This window comes from Varanus komodoensis, unplaced genomic scaffold (assembly GCF_004798865.1).
Source record: "Varanus komodoensis strain SLA01 unplaced genomic scaffold, ASM479886v1 scaffold19, whole genome shotgun sequence".
Taxonomy (NCBI): Eukaryota; Metazoa; Chordata; class Lepidosauria; order Squamata; family Varanidae; genus Varanus; species Varanus komodoensis.
The window spans coordinates 7,186,530-7,200,061 of record NW_025335550.1 but is presented as its reverse complement, the minus strand read 5'-3'; the positions used below and the strand labels follow the sequence as shown (position 1 = coordinate 7,200,061).

Below are 13,532 nucleotides of genomic sequence, written 5' to 3'. Positions count from 1 at the left end.
TATTACTATACCTTCTTAACTCCTCGTTTTCATTTTGCCTTCATAACAGCTCGGTAGGCTAGGCTGTGTCTGTGATTGGGTCAAAGACCTACTAAGCTTCCAAGTGAGACCCTGAATCTCCTAAGTCCTTCTCCAGCACTATAATTACTACACCATACTGCTCTCTGATTAAGTCCTGGAGAGAGGTAGATGGTGCTCCTCCATAAGCCTTTATAGTGTCAGTCCAGCTACATCAGGGGTTTGTAGGCCAAATCTGGCCCTTCTGGAGTCCTAAATCCAGCACTTTAGGGTTCCTATGCCTCTGAAGGTTTGCTATTGCCTGGCTTTTATACGTTCCCTGCATTCTAAAAGGCTGAAATGTATCTCCATCAGCTTCAGACATTTGGTAGAAGTAAGAGCCACACATTAAAATATGTCGCACTATGCTGTTTTTGGTCCTGCTCAATACTGGAGCACATTCCCGAGAGTCAAAGCTGAGCCTGACCCTTGGGCTGAAAGAACTTCTGTATTAGTGACCTAATTGTCCATGGATGCTCAGTGTAGTTCCTGGAAGTACCTTCCTTCCATCCACCATCTATGAGACCCTCCAAGAAGGTGGTGCATTGATCCTTCCTAGCTCATTTCTCTGTGCTCACAGCTAATGGAGCTTCAATCATGGACCCAATCCACAATCCAGAGCAGGATGAAAGAATGTGCCACCACTCCTCAAGCATGGACCAGGAGAGGAAGCGGTTGGGGTCAGAAAGTTTCTAGGACCTTTGAGACCCAGACAGGAATGACAGGAGTCCACGCCTGATGTGAACCATTGACGCAGGTGCTACAAGAGTTTCTGAGAATCTCTGTTCTGAACTGACCAAGACCCTACGCTTATCTATCCCTTATCATTGAAGACCTTAGTGGGTCCACTGAGAAAGTACAGTGTGTAGGGTCCAGTTAAGAGATGACTGTGTCAGAGCTTGATGCCATTTTCAGGGCTTGCACAATAGAGGTTTGTTTTGCCCTGAAGGTTATCAGAACCTTCTTGGGGACAGGCACATGGTATCTGACTGACTGCTTTATTTCTGTTGCTGGGGTGGGAAGTACCAATCCATAGTTAAAACAGAAATTTGCAGTAAATGCTACTACTGATCATGATGATGCCATCAACAAGGACAACAGCACATTTATATCTCAGTCATCTTCATAATGCACCCTAAGAGCCAATTTCTAAAAGCAATAGCGAAGAATGTAGTATTCAAAAGTTTAAATCATTGGGTGGAGGGGAACCTGTGGCCCACCAAATGTTTTGACTCCAGTTACTATCAGCTCCAGCCAGCTTAGTCAAGGGTAAAGGATGAGGGGAGCTGTAATCCATCAATGTTAAGGACCCTAGGTTTCACCTAACCAAAAAAAAAAAAAAAAACCCTCACCCATAAAAGTGGTTGGGTTGGCTGGATCCCATGGACTCCAATGGGTACACTCAGTGCTGAGAACATGAGCAGGACTGCTGCTTAAGTGAATAAATATGGTTCATTAAAGAGTTTGCAGTGTTCTCTTCATTTTAGGAACCTGGGTTAAATAAAGGTTAGAAGGTGAAAAGATGTGCCCTGACCATCAAAGGTCAAGGGTCCAAGAAATTTGGTCAAAGATTTTATCAACTGGGAAAGCTATTTCCTCAAATCAACACTGATTTAAACAAAAATCCATCGAAACCACTCCTGTCCCTAAAAGATGTGAAGATCTTCTTCTGAAAGTTGTGTCTCTTATCAAAGAAAGGTCAACTCCGAATTCTTCATCCCTTTAATGACCCTTAATGACAGATAATAGTCTAGAGAGACCCAATGCTGAGTGAAGCTGTCAGCTTTGTAAAACTGGACTCAACTTTGGTTCAGGGTCTCCCTCTTCCTCCTTGAGAGAAGATTGGGACAGGAGGTCAGTAGAATAAACAAACAGGGAATGCAGGTCTGTCTTATCTCATCCGTCTCTCAGCAAAGAACTTTTGGAGGGCACTAATGTTTGGGATCCATTGAAGCTATCTTTCCTCTGTTCCCTGTCTGGCAAAAGCACATCCTGAATGGACCCAACAGAGAGATAACAAAGCACGGCTTGTCATTGGAAGCTCACCACCAGTTTTCTTGCAGGTCATTATTCTCATCCATAACTTTGTGTCCCAAAGAAGCTCTGGGCTTTTGTCAAGACCACTCTCCCATCCTTCCCTTGGGACACTGCTGCAATTTCACACTTTCGGCATTGCACATAAACATCCCTCGCTGTGAAAACTAAACCAGCAAACAGGATTGTTCCATTTACAGAGTCCCACTTTATTTTGTCAGCAAATGAGGTTTTCACCAGGAGATCTAATGGACTCGCTAGTCTTTCCAAAGAGATTAGCAAGATCATCCTCTGAGCCCTTGCTAAGCTCTTCTCACTTCAAGGAAAGCAGCTCAATGAGCACTAATTAATAACAAACAAACTGTGTGTGTGTGTGTGTGTGTGTGTGTGTGTGTGTGTGTGGAATGAACTTATGCTTACAAGTCATGAAGTTGACCTATTCCAACCTCTGTTGATTATCTAGTTTGTAATAATTTATGGTTTGGATCCAGATTTATGCTGGATAACTGGCAAATGGACTTCTGCACCCCCTCCTTCTGACGGCAGCCTATTCAACGGAGACCTTCTACCGAAGGAAGTGAACTGTGGTGTTTTTGCGCAGGAAAAAGCAGTGAAGGTGAGGTGGAGCGCTTCCTCTCGCAAAAGGCAGTTCCTGGATCCAACCAGTGGCTTGTTATTGTGGGAATCCAAAAATACCTTGACAAGCCATAAAAGTTAGCCGGAGCTTGATTGGTGTATGTCAATGGTACCTGATCCATGTCAAGTGTAGGGTTTCTCCTGCCCTCTCCATGCACAATTTTCATGCTTTATTGAGATGCCTTGTTGACAATTCCATGGTGGAAGGCAACAGTATGTTTTAAGTTATCACCCAGTAATTTGGACACATTACCCAGAAATGTCAGCCTATTTTGCTGATTAGCAGACCATGCCTGATATCCATGGTTTCACTCAACAACTTTTGCTGGTACATGTGGCGTTTTCTCTTTCTTTCTTTCTTTCTTTCTTTCTTTCTTTCTTTCTTTCTTTCTTTCTTTCTTGTAAGGTGGGGGGGCGCTTGTTTTTCTTTTGGATGGTGTTGAAAAATGACTCCTGTTTTTGGAAGCAGGCTAAGGAAGGAGGGAAGGGAATGATGAGGAAAGAAGCTGGGAATGTTTATGGAATCCGGCTGTTCAGAAATCGGCGCCAGTAGCTTCTCATTCCCCTATTTTATGCCGGCAAGCCCTTTACCTCCTCGCCACCCTTTGCCTAGCACAGGTAGAGCTAAAATGTTGACTTCAATGCTTCGGAGAGCACTCAACTGATTCTGTAACATGATTAATTGCCGAAGACATGGCTGGCCATATGGAACAGAGAAAGCATCCAGTAATTCATACTTCTCTATATGATCATTTTGGCCCCTGTTGTTTTAATGTACAGGAAAGAGCTTGTACAGCGCAAACCTGGTCTCTTGCCCTTGACAGCCCATTAAGAAATCTCAAAGCACCTAGTTGAAGTTATGCTGTTGGCTTTTCAATAGCAGCCCAATAAAACAGGAGCAAAGCTTTTCCAGTGAGTCTTAAATCTTTCACATACAGTACATTAACCACTGCTGCTAAAAACAACTGGTTTCTTATGATAGGAAATGAGGTTTGATTTCTAGCCTCTGCATACGTACCAAAAGCCTTTTTCTGACCTTTACTGGGTTTACAAAATTGTTGCTTTCCCTCCCTGCTCCTTTTTCTTTTCTTTGCTGCCTCTCCATCCCCCAAGTTCCTTGCTGTAGGAAGCCTAATAGACTTGTTTAAGGCTCACTCTGTTCTCCCCTTACTTGTTCCAATATGCAGCCCAAGCAATGAAGATGGACCCGGGGGAGCAGAGAGGAGAGAGATTATTATTAAGTGTTTTCTCCCCTGGAGTCAGAGGTATCACGGCGACAGCTAAAAACATCAGCTACCTTTAAAGAACCTATAAAATAAAACAAAAATAGAAAGGAGGGTGGAGAAAAAGAGAACGATGGGGATGAACAAATACAGCACACGCATTTGTTTCGATCCGGTCAGGGGACCAACCATCAGTTTCATTACAGAAACAAGATCACTTTATTTCTAGGTCTTATTTTAGAATCTCTGCACTTATTTTGAGAGACAATTAGTCTGCTGTACTTTGAGTTGGGGGAGACTTTAGGGATCGGATCCTAGACCTTGTTTGCCATTTGTTTTTCTAGAACAGGAACAAGTTCACTTGGGCAATGGTTCCAAATTATGCAAGCACGTTTTCTTTTATTTTAGGACAGGGAGAGGAAATTGCCACTGCAGCTCCTCTCACTCTGCTTAGGATAAGAGGGTTTTTGATCCTCATAACAGGACAGCACCCCATTTTAGCACACCCCGTGCATGAAAGCCTGCAGTATTAGCTTCAGTCGCTAGGTGGCAGGCTTGCTTAAACAGCAGGTAGATTTGTGATCAATAGGTGTTGAAGCCAAAGGAAAAGTCATCTTGGGGGAGAGTTATACAGCTCCACCCTCCCCACTGATGTGTTGCAGACCCCCACAGGAATGGGTCGGACAGACCTCTCCATTATGGGCCTATAGGGGTACTGGGTCCCACCATGAGCTGCCAGACACTGCATCTTCACACAGCTTTACTCTACGCATCACTCTGACAATTGCATAACTGCAGCAAGGAAGGAAGGAAGGAAGGAAGGAAGGAAGGAAGGAAGGAAGGAAGGAAGGCGGGAGGGAGGGAGGGAGGGAGGGAGGGAAGGAAGGAGAGAGAGAGAGAGAGAGAGAGAGAGAGAGAGAGAGAGAGAGAGAGGGAGGGACTCCCTCTACAGCACCTGCCGCCAGGATTCATCATGGTTCACCTGTCGATTTTCTGAGGGGTCTTTCAAAGCTCCACTACACTAATAGCATAGGATGGGTCAGGATTTTGGTCCATCTGCGAGAGTGCTCTCTGTTCTGACTGAAACTAGCTCTCTATGGTTATTGCAAAAAAAGCCATTGCCTGCTACCTAATATAAACATACATATATGAAATAGGAGACTCTGGGGGGACCAATGCACATGAAGATGGCCTCCAGAGGACCCCTCCTCACACTCCATTTCCCAGTGCCCAAACAGCCTTGGCTGATGAACTAAAAAGAAACTAAAGTCGGGGGCGGGGAGTTACATTTCCCCTTTAGTCCTTCTTCTAAGGAATTCAGGAGACCTGTACATTTCCCCTTTAGTCCTCCTCACAACAATCCCATGAAGTAGGAAGAACTGAGGGCTAGCAACTGAAGGCAAAACTGGGTGGGATTTGAATTCAAGGCTCACTAGGCCAAGCTCCGCACAGACTGGGCACGACACCCTTTATACTGAGTTCTTGACTCTCATCGGTTCTTGCGTTCAATGTGGATTTTCACCAGATGCATCTCCTACAGTATCATTTTTCTTTCATTCACCTGACAGACACCAATCACCTTGGAGTGAGAAGGAAGTTTGAAGACAATTCAGCAACAGAGAACTTTATTGTTGGGAGAATATACAGTACGGCACGCCAGAGGTTACAGGGTAGATGAAAGGTGGTTAAGAAATAGTTTAAAAGAGCACATCATTTGTCTATATCTCTTGAAGGGGGATAAGATAGACTGATAGATAGATAGGCAGAAAGAAGCATCTTTAATATACATGCCAGGTTCTTGAACAAAAGTCTCTGTTTTGTGTTTGTTTTTAAATTCTGCTAATATCTTTTTCAGGCAGTTAAATGCCAACAGAGAAAGAACCCTGTTTGCCTCTCAAGCCACTTAAAATGACAGTGCTTAACAAAGTTTAATCCCCTCCGCAAAGCTTTTCTGGCAACATTTGACATACGCAGACAGAAACATTATTGCTGGCACTTCCCATTCTCCAAAATATTTGCTTAGGAAGACTTTGAAAAATCTTTTTAAAAATGGTAGTTGTCTGTATTACACTTTCCCCCCGAGGAAGCTGATGCTGGACAATCCCATTTGCTAGGTGTGGGAGTTTCCCGTGCTGCCAAGCAGCCTAGCCAATCAAGTTGTCCAGCCGAATGGGAAAATCTATAAATATTCTCCTTTCTCAAGACCTTGGTGGAAAAGTCAGCTTATTCAAGCTCTATATTTTGAGAAGGTGGGAAGGATAAATAGAAAGGCTATGCTGCCAAGGACATGCATACAGAAACACATTTTATTGAATTCAGCAGGATCTTTCTGCAGGACAGGCCTAAAACAGACAGCAAAGCACGTGGGAGGGGGCAACAGAATTCGGTATAAACGGAAGCAACGATCCATTCCCATGAGGCTTGTGATAAACGGATCGTTGAGACAGTGGGCACGTTTTTAGGGTGACGGAATCCACAACTTGTTGAATGTGTTGTTGGACTGAGTTGTCCTCCGTACAGACCAACCCATCAGCTATGGGAGTCTCATCTCAAAGAAACTGCAGCATTGGAACAGGAGCTCTGAATATTTTTGTTTGTGAATGATACATGCATACATGCCTATTACTAATAATGCTCTCAAAACCAGTTCAATGCATGTCTGATCGTTTACTGTGTGGCTGTTTGTTTGCTGTTGTCGTTCTGTGCTTTTGTTTTGTTTTTCCCTTCTTCCGTATATACATTTGTGATTCTTCTCTGGTTTTGTATTCTTGGCAGATTTTTGCTGATGTTTGGTTTTTGTTGAAAGATTGGCGAAGTCAAATAAAAATTATAAATATATATATATTAAAAGGTTTAAGCTGCTGTAAACCCATGTGAAAAACTTGATGTTTAGGACTTAAGTGACATTTGGAAGCACCTTGTACCTGTTATACTTTACCTAGGTTGTTAATCAGGTTCAGGACACAAGTCAAAAAGTGAAATTTAAATCTGCCAGGTGCAAAAAGAATGACCCAGCATTCCAGGTTCGGAAAGAGCAAGAACCTCCTTCGTAGGGATGGCTGCACTGGTGAAGCAAGCTGCATGCTGCTGCTTTCCAGTCCATTAGCAGAACTGGGATGGAACACGCTCCTGATGGTTTAAACATGGGCTTCTGGCACCTCTATTCTGTGATTCTATGCAGCCAGCATCATGGATGGATGGTTCTCTCTTTCCACTGGCACTCTCCCTTGCCTCCCAAAGCATTCTGCAACTCAGAGGAACAAGACACACTGGACAGTATGTGAACATGGCTTGGAAGCACAATGCCTAATGCGATGCCTCTTTCTCCTGACCTCGGTTTACCCAGATGCTATGCACATGGTGGGCATGTCGTGAGCGGAGCCAGCTGGTGCCAGAGGTCAGACTAGATAGCCCAGGAGGCTCCTTCTGACTCACTCTGTTCCTATGTTTCTATCAACATCTGGGGCCTTCCTCCACCCGTGCTTCCAAGTAATCCTAGAAAGAGGCAACCAAGGACAGGGCCTCCTCAGTGGCAGCCCCCAAGCTATGGAAGGAACTCTCCCCGAGGCCTGCCTGGTGCTAATACAATCAGCTTTTTGGCACCAGGTTAAGAATGTTCTCTTCTCCCAGGCATTGAATGGGATCTGACAGAGCCTAATTTTACTCCTGAAGCAAGGGGTTATGGCCCCATGATTAAGCTCTGTGCTAAAGAAGAGATTCTGCTCCCCCCAGATACGGATGAATGTGTTTCTGTTGGTGCCCCTTGGTTCCTTGCTTTTCCAGTCCTAAACACAGTTGTTCCTGCTTTTGCATCACACTCATTTTTTAAGAAAGGAATGCATGAAAATTGTTAGGCATTTTCCAGTACTTCTCCCTAATATGCACATTTTTGTAAGCTCCTTTACCATCCATAAGGCATTCTTTTAAATGGGAGAACTGTCTTGCCCAATTCGGAGGCGTTAATGTTTCAAAGGGGGGCTGCATTTCAGTTTGCTTGTTGGTTTGTAAAGGACAAAATTGGGGAAGATTGCATTCCGTGGGAAACCATAAAAAAATCTTCCCTTCTCAGGCTCCCTCCCACAACATGTTCAATGTTATCCCCACTTTAGTTGCCTGAGAAGGACTTTGGCTATTAAGCATCCATTTCAGAGATTCATACCAGGGTGTCTCTTAATCTCCAATTAGGTAAACAAAGATGAATAACAACAAAGCGACTGAGATTTTTGTTTTTACCCTGATTAATGCAATTTTGGAGAAGGGGGTGGGGGGAGCTGCATAAGCAACTATTGCTTCTGGCGTGAATTCTCACTGAAGTATAACTCGCAGTTTTTCAGAGCCGTGTTCTGCTTTGATAAGCATATATTATTGGCTCATCTTCTAGAGATAATAGCTTCCATTGCCTTCCTCGGTATATTTATACGTTCCATTTACACAGAGGAACAATTGCAAAGTGAAGCTTTCATATAAATACAGAGAGCTTATTCCTCAGCTGGGTTTGCTAAGGATGAGCGAGAATGTCTTTTAGATAAACACCCTTGGAACATTCAAGGAGTTCAATGGCTCTAAAAGAGAAGCCCCAGACCCTGAATTCACACCAATGCTGTCAAAGAAGCAACTTTGGGGAAGGCAAAAACACCCCTTCCCCACCCCTCCAAAAATATAGAGAGGAGCAGTACCATAAACACTTTGCCCTGGAAGCGAAGGAGTAGATTGTATGCGCTGGTCCCTTTTATACAAAAGGGGGGAAGTCTTGCAGGTAAGTGATGGGATCCAGGGAGATCAGGGCAAATAGCACTGGTACAGCCAGAACCGTGGTCATGGTCATGGTTGTGGATGTGGCTGTGATCATGGTGCAAAGCCAGGCATAAGGGCTAGAAATTGGAAGCATGTTGACAGGATTGGAGTGGAACACCCCTTTCAGCATGCAGGTCGAAAACAATTTTGGGGAAGTCCTTGGGGTGGGCAAAAGAACTGGGGACAAGATACCCAAAAGACCAGTTTTGTGTAGCTCAAGACTTACTGCCAAGAACTCAGCCCTAGAGGGAGCATTTCAGCCATCTTCAATGAGGCCACAATGTTCAAATGCTGGGAAAACAGCCAGTAATGGAAAGCAGAAACTACCCATAGAAATGGGACATGTGGCTATCTGGAAATATGGGTGAGGCCTGATCTGGTCTCCAGGTCTGATGTTCCATATTTGGGCAATAAAAATATCACACAAAGAAGCGACGACTGGGAGATCTGCAGCACCATTGGTGGATCCCCTTCAAGTTTTGTCCTAAGGAATCCAGAACCAGCTGCAAGCTTTCATTTATATACAGCACAGGTGGGCAGAACGTAAATCTCTGAGTGGTAATCTCTGGATGATCTGCCGATCAGGAGTTGTCTCGCACTCCCAACTGTTCATGAACAGAAGCAGAGCCACAGCCACAATCAGGCTGCTGAAATGAACACTGGGAGCAGGTGTGATTTCATGTCTGGAAAGCCAATTCGTGGCCACAACTATGCACCTTCCTTTGTCCCGCCAGGCTAATGTCTACCTCATGGCACAAGCCATTACTCTACTCTACTTTCCTTGGGGTTGTGCGAGGAGAAAGGGCACCCCAGAAGCCCAAAGGTGGCCCAGCTCTGCCTCCCCTCAAGGAGGGCGTTTCAACAGTGTGTCCATCCCTCTTGTCTATGTTTTGTGGGTAAATTGTACCAATGTAGTTTATGGGATGCCACCTCAGGTGTTAACAGGACCAAAGAGGACTGTAAGCGTTAATGCAGAAAACAAGTTCAACTTAGTTATTTCTGTTGTTCTGAAAGTATTCAGTGATGAAAGCCACTTACAAAGAAAGAAAGAAAGAAAGAAAGAAAGAAAGAAAGAAAGAAAGAAAGAAAGAAAGAAAGAAAGAAAGAAAGAAAGAAATCTGTAAGGTCAGTAAAATATATTCCAGGTCAAGAGATCAACATGGCAAACAAAGACCCTCTCCACTGGCAAATCAATCAACTGACTTGCTGTTGGACACACAAGACTAACACTGACCGACCACAGGATGGAGACAAAAAATATGCTCCCTTTTGTGACTTTTTTTAAACAATAAGTTATTTAAGCCTTGCAAACGCTTCTGCCCTGCATCCTGCCTGCATATAGCTTTGGAGACACATTAACGAAAACAAAGGGGGGGCATTTATATTGTAGCCATGCGATGGGGTTAAGCATGCGACCTCAGAGAATAGTGCCCTTGCACTGGGGGAAAAGAGCTCTTGACAATATAAACAAGAATTACTGCTGCTGGAGAAAGGGAAGACAATTAAAAACAATCTAGGATGTTTGTCGGACAGCTGTCCCAGTTTCAGCTCCATCTGACCTCTAAAGATGGTGCCTGTTTTATTCCGACAACTTGAATATTTTAAGTGTTTATTAAGAAAAACCCAAACAAAAGGAGGGCGGGAGGGAGGGAGGGAAGGAGCAGATTGTCCGATTTATGCCCACTAGTATTCTCGTGTAATATGCTTTACTGCTTTACAAGGTAAAGCCATCTGGGCACTCCTTTTTGGCTTCTTTGTAGTTATTGTTAAGCACGAGCTCTTCATTTTGGCAAAAGCTGTCGGGAGAAGCAAAAACAAAGTATGGGATATAGATGAGTGTGCACAAATTTTGCCTTGTCCAAGCAGAGAAGGAAAACAGAAAAGATGCAAAATCTTAGATGCCTCCTACTTTCACTTAATAGAAGATTGCAGCAACAGCTAGTTCCACACAAACTTGTTGACCTCTTGATCCGGAATACATTTTCCTGACCTTGCAGATGCTTTTTTCCGGACTCAATCTCTGCTACTGTAGGAGGAATATAAGCCCATTGCTCTTGTACCCTATGCAAATCTAAATCAGCAATCCCCCAAAGGGTTCCCCACCAAATATGAATGAATCACACACAGGGTACGGAATAATCAATTCAACTTGCAACAACCCAGATTCAGGTTAGGTATCAGGAAAAGCTTCCTTGCTGTCAGAGCAATACAACAGTGGAACCAGCTGCCTGGAGAGGTGGGGGGCTCTCCCACACTGGAGACATTAAAAAAAAGCTGGACAGCCATCTGAGTGGGTTGGTATAACGTGGTGTCCTCCAACAGAAGGGTTGGACCCAATGGCCTTCTTGGCCCCTTCTAACGCTACTATTCTAGGATTCTAGGATTCTTACAATTCCAAAACTCCAAGTGCAGGGGAGGAGATTTGTTGTGTATTTCCAAATTATTCAGTGATCTGGTTTTAAGTCTGTGGGTCTCAGCTCATTCTAACATATCCCTCCACCGGCTGTGCCTGCAGCAGTTAATCATCACCAACACGGAGAAGCACAGCAGGGTGCCTGCTGCATCCCGTCATGAGTCAGTGCTCTGGGCTTGCCTCCTTGCAGCCAGGTGGCAGGCCAAGAACCGTGATTCATACAGGGACACCAGGAGGAACGTGTTCCAACACTGGACACTTAGCTGCTTTATTCAGAGATCATCCACAGGTTCATCTAGGTCAATATTTGGCAGTATCTTCCTGGCGAAGCTCGGGATTGAACCGAAAATCTTTTGCATGCCAATCAGCAATCTACTGCTGAACTACAGCTCTTCCCCTTCTTCTCCGCTCTAACAGGGTGACGGTCGTAGATATCATTACTATTGATAGTAGCAGTGTTAGCAGGGTGAGGGGTTGACTTGTGACCTTCTAGATGCTATTGACTTCAACACTCAACAGTTCATATCACACAGCCAGAAATCAATATGGATCCAGATACACCAAGTCTAAGCTTTGGCTGCAGCCAGAAAGAGTGTCCTTTGTTGGCCAAAAAGAAAAGGAATCCACAATAAGTAACCTCCATTTCTTTCTTGAGGCCGGAAGCCATAGAAAACTCTTCTGAATGCAGAAGAGCAGTATCAACCTGGAGTAGGGTACTGGAAGAATGTAAACGAGGGAGCAATCGCTCTTTCCAAATGCATTTCTCAAAGGCCATCTGGAGGATAAATGTGCATGCTTCCAATTTTAATTCAGGAAAAAAGCAGGCTTCCATGGAAAGCATTGGAAAGATGAGGATAGGTACAGCTTGATGCTTACCTGTACGGCAATGTTTCCATGAACTGTTCCAAGATGACAAAAACACAAGTAATAAATGGTTCTCGTTTATTGCATTAATCAACCAAGATCCATCAGTTAAAGCTATGCTGTGAAACATAAAACATGTTGGACTGATTTTACCTCCATGTGACCTATCAGCCATGGATACCAATAATTCAGTGTTGGGTATTCTCATCTATTTCCCAGTTTCACTTTATTCATGTTACTTTATCAGTTTTACTTTTTCCTCTTTTTGACTGAATGTTTGCTTTTCTTTGGATATGTTGTGCTCATTTGTTCATCTTTCTCCCTCTTTCTCTCCAGTATATTTAACATATTTTAAAATGTCAATAAATATATAGATGTAATGTTGCTTTTGTAATTATCACCAGGGGTTTAGCCAGAGAGGTCTGCAATTTTGCTACCAAGTCAGTCCAGAGTACAGGGAAATTCCTATCTGGACACAACCAGTAACATGGAGAATCTAGGTCAAGATATTCAAATTTTGGTTTGGGCCCAATGGTGTATGTACAAACCAGCCTTCCCCAGCCTGTTCCTGTCTGGATGTAGAGGACTGTAATTATGATTATTTCCAATGGCCATTATAGATGAGGATGATGAGAAATGAAATTCATTCTGACTAGAGGGCCACAGAATGGGAACACTACACACAGGGTCCCTCCATCTCTGTGCAGGGTGGAAGAAGTATAAAGATACTCAACAGCGCTTAGGTGGCGACAACTTTATCTACTCACTACATTTATATGGCACTTTTTCTCCTTTGCAAAGCAGTTTACATAGCTCTTATCTCCATTTTATCTTCACAACAATCCTAAAAGGCAGTGACTGGCCTAAACTGACTCAGTGAGTTTCATGGCTGAATGGGGACTAGAACCGGGATCTCCCAGGGCCACAGTCCAGCACTCTACCATTACACAGCACTGGTTCTCCATGTTCTCCTGAAGTCATATTTTATGGATTTTCATTTCTGTGTCTCCCGAAAGCCACAGATGACTGGACACATGGAAATTAAAGAGACTGGACATTAGAGATCGGAGCCTAGAACTATGTAACACCAAAAGGGAGAAAGTTCTGGTTCGGTTGGAGAAGCCTACAAACCTACACAGCCTCACACACCATGCTTCCACCTTCTCCTTGACATGCCTACTTTCTTGCTCCAAAGCAGCTATCCCCCCACATTCATTCAGAATATGATGATGACAAGAATGAAGATTTATTCCATGTCTCACATCCCACAGCCAAAGAATATGAAGATGTCTTATGTCAAACTAGACCCTTGATGCCCTAGATCAGAAGTACTGACTCTTGCTGGCAGTAGCTCTCCCAGAAGAGAATTTCTGCAGTGATCGCTGTTGCAAGCAACTGCAGGGATGGAACTTGGGGCCCTACAAATTAATGGTTCTTCTTCCGTCTCATTTCAGGCACTAAACCCGAGAACTTCTTTTTGCAAAGGTGCTCTGCACTATGAAGCTTCTTGC

General features: G+C 43.9%; 1 protein-coding gene across 5 annotated transcripts in view; it reads right to left on the bottom strand.

Moving 5' to 3' along the window:
• Positions 1 to 13,532, bottom strand: part of FTO (FTO alpha-ketoglutarate dependent dioxygenase) — a 233,243-nt gene that overhangs the window by 124,575 nt on the left and 95,136 nt on the right. The gene's annotated exons all lie outside the window — the stretch shown is intronic.